The sequence below is a fragment of the Mus pahari genome, chromosome 7, assembly GCF_900095145.1.
Source record: "Mus pahari chromosome 7, PAHARI_EIJ_v1.1, whole genome shotgun sequence".
NCBI classification, from domain to species: Eukaryota; Metazoa; Chordata; class Mammalia; order Rodentia; family Muridae; genus Mus; species Mus pahari.
In genome coordinates this window covers 49,587,709-49,591,768 of record NC_034596.1, presented here as the reverse complement: position 1 = coordinate 49,591,768, position 4,060 = coordinate 49,587,709, and positions in this window count along the sequence as shown.

Genomic DNA, 4,060 nt, shown 5'->3' with positions numbered 1-4,060 from the left:
GGACAGTATTGTTGGTTTTTGGTGTAATACTTTAATAATAATTATGGTTTCTTATTTCTTTCTAGTGTTTCTGGTATGTTCAATCCTCTCTTCAGCTTGAAATATTGCTTACTGTATTTTCCTTTAGTTTTTTGGATATGTTTAGGTTCTTTATATCAAATAATTTTTCTTTCTACTTCAATTTTGGGAGGTAAGTTTTTGCTAGGTATGTTACTCTAAGATAGCCATCACAGCATTTCAGGATTTAGAATGCATTGCTCCAAGCTTTCAAAGTTTCCATCAAGAACTGTATTTTTCCTGTGTCTTTTCTTTTGCAGTTTTCAATATACTTTGTTATCTATATTTAACGTTTTAACTATCTTGTGCTATGGAGATTTTTATTCTAGAATTGTCTAGTTTGTGTTTCATGTGCTTCTTGTATTTGTTTTGGGCATCTTTCCTTAATTTGGAGGAAGTTTTCTATTACCTTGTTAAAGGTCTAGTCTTTGCCACTGACTTAGTATTCTTCTTCCTAGACTCTAGAGGAGGTAGATCTGGCTGTGTGAGAGGTTGGACATAGTGAAGAAGGGACATGTGTGGTGGTAGGTAGGGCAGATCTTGGCAGAAGCCCAGTTTGGCTTGAGATCTAGGACAAGCCAGTCTGGGCAGGGGCACTCTAGGTGTGGGACCAGAGCTAGAATCTGGCAAGTTGAGAAGGTTATCACTCATTTGAAAGACCATCTTTTTGTTCTTCTGTTCTTTATATGATCTCTCAGGTGCAATTACAAGAGGAATGACAGACACTCAGGAAGACAAAGTTCACAAAACTGATAGATCTTATGGATAGGACACACATGTCGCACAGGGTAAAATATCAGGATGGCCAGGAAGCAAAAAAACAGGAGCAAGGGGAAAGCATTAGGCTAATGCTTTTATTGGTGTTTAAGGAAACACAAGACAAAGTACAGTTTAGGATTAGCTACTTTGTGTAATTTTGGAGGCCTCTAAGCTACTTTTCTGGCAACCAGGCCCCAGAGTAATCATGGCATATATTGTCTACTAGACTGATAGTCGAACAGAGGCAATATGCCTCCTGATTAGTTTGGATAACAAAGACATGCTTCTACTTTTCAAATAACTTTTTAAATTTTCCATTTGATTATACAGGGCCTTTCGCACAACCATAGGTATAAAGTTGAGGGATGGAAAATGTACGAACAGGGCAGGGGAACAGTACAAGTGATATGTGTGCTGCCGAATTCTGCTCAGGTGCAAACCCAGATGGATTGTCCTTATTTTACAATGGGTTGCTGTTAGGCCTGGCTGTTTGCACTGAAGTCTACAAAACTCATCTTATTGGCAGCGTGACATGCATGGTTGTCATGTATTCCCTTGTCTAAAAACAAGTAGCCTTGTTTCAGAAGCTTATTGCATGTCCCTAAGGAACATTGCATAAATTCATTACATCTTTTCTGCTACTTACCTCTCCACTATGGTCACCTACATGGTCCAGCTCAAGAAACAGGTGTCAGAACATAAAGGTGTTTTCTGAAAAGTTTTCCTTGACTGTTTTAGGTCTGGCAGGCTCCTCTTTGTGAGAATAGGTTTTTATCAGAATTCAAAGTAGATGTAGACTAGCTTCAAACCTCGGTTAATTTTGTTCTGTAAAGAACGCTAGAAGTCTGAAGCCATTTTGGATCTCTGCTCATGGGGTAGATAAGAGTGCTAATGGCATTAACTCTGGTAAAGGCCAGGGATGCTGCTAGAGATCTTACAATACACAATACAGCTCTCCATACAAATAACCATCCTGTCCAAATACCAACAATGCCAAAGCTGAGGGGCCTTTGTCTCTAAAGCTATAAAAATTCCAGCAGACGGACTTTTATGTACTGTGCCTGTCTGTAGTATGGGACAAAAGATGATGCACATTTCAAAAGATCTCTTATTCCTTAGGTCACAGTAATTTATAAATGCATTATTCTGCTGAATTGAACCTTGTAGGACTGAGTGTCCTGCATATCCAGTGACTTTTTTGTTTATTTTTCTCTTTCTGTCTTTATTTTCTTTTTCATTTGCCTGAAAACAGTATGGCAACACCAGCTGATCATATTTGTATACCTATATAAAAATTTTTAAAAATACTTTTTATATCTGACATAATCACATACTTTTCTTTTATTCTGCATTTTTTCAAAATTAACTCTTTAATTATAAATTTCATTTCATAAAAATGGTTATTTGCATTTAAATTCATGAACAAGATTACCTACCACTATATTCTTGTTGGATTTTGTTGGCAAGTTTATGTGGGCCTGATCAATCTAGTGAAGGTTTTATTCTTTAATAAAGATTTAGTAAAACTCACCTGCAAAGTCATATGGATGCATGTAAGCTTGGAACTACAAGTACAATTTAATGTGGCTCTTTTTTCCCCAATGTAACTTCTAAAAGTTCTTTTATTTACTTCAGATCATGTAAAGCAGCAGTCTTAATCCACAAGGGATATGAATTGTATGTATGTATGTATGTATGTATGTATGTATGTATGTGGGTGTATGCATGATGGCATGTGGGTGGAGGCCAGATGATACTTGTGGTAGTTTTCTCCTTGTACAAAATGTGTTCTAGGGTCCAACTCATTATTAGACTTGGCAACAAGCTATTTTATTAGCAGAGCCTACTCACTGACCAAAACCGGTTGTATTTGAAGCACCACTTTTGTTGGACATTAAATTCTAAATAATCTTGCTGTTTGGTCCTTGGACTTTGACTGAGCAAACAAACATGTTTATTTAGTTATAGCTTAACTTGCAGTCAACTGGTGCTTTATGTTCACAGAAGATGCTTGCAATCACATAGAATAGCCTTAGAACAAAAAAAGTCGAGCCATATACAATGTGAATTCCAAGGACCATGATCACTGAAGATTACTTTGGAGGCTGGTTATAAGAGGTTTGATTTATAGTTAACATCATTTTCATTCAGTATCTAACAGTTTTTCAACATGGAGTTCTGGGTAAATGCTTTTTCAAGGCCAATTCATTCATTTTGCAAGAGTAAATTCTCTGATCTGCCATCAAGTTTATTTTGTTATGACTATAGTTGTGAAGAAGATATGTGATCTTCTGGTGACTTTTCCCTCTATATGCAATACAATTTCTCTACTGATTAGAAATACCAAAGCACAACTTGTTTTCGATGAGTACACTTACAGTCTTCTCCATTCTGAACTCTCCAATGTCCAGTGAAAACCCACGGTATGAATGTTCTGCTAAACTGTCTCTTCCATGTGATTTCTCTCAAGAATCTAAGTACTGGTGAGTGAGGTACACATGTTGGAGACGACTCATTAATTGTCATATATCTTTGCAATCTGATGATCCTCAAAAAATCTACTAAAGTGTAATACTTTAATGATTAGCAAATACTATATAATGAGCATACTAAAAAATCTTTAGGTTACCCTTTAGAATATAAATAAGAAGCTTCATATATCACGTTCCTTATTTATATTTCCTATAACTAAAATTTTACTTCAATCTGTATTATGAATTAATAATCAACTATTATATACAGATACAGAAATAGGTTGGAGGCTTTAGTTTTACTAACAATCTATGCCAGTGATCAGCCAACTAAATTCTACCAACCTAATAGTTTAGTTAGAACACTCATATTCATTTCTATTTTGTTAATGGCTACTTACAGACTAGAGTTAAAATAAGTAGTGCTATAGTGATCAATTGGTCTGAACACTTTAATATATTTATTATCTGACTTCCTAAAGGAGAAAAAGTATTAATTCCTGATCTATACCATGGAAATAATAATTTTAAGGTAACCCAACAGTTATTTTGTAACTGAAGTACTAGATAAAACAATTTGCATTTTAAAAGTACACTGTTAGAAAGCCTCAATTACAATGTTCTAACTAAAAGAAATATTCCGCCGGGCAGTGTTGGCACACGCCTTTAATTTCAGCACTTGGGAGGCAGAGACAGGCAGATTTCTGAGATCAAGGCCAGCCTGGTCTACAAAGTGAGTTCCAGGACACCCAGGGATACACAGAGAAACCCTG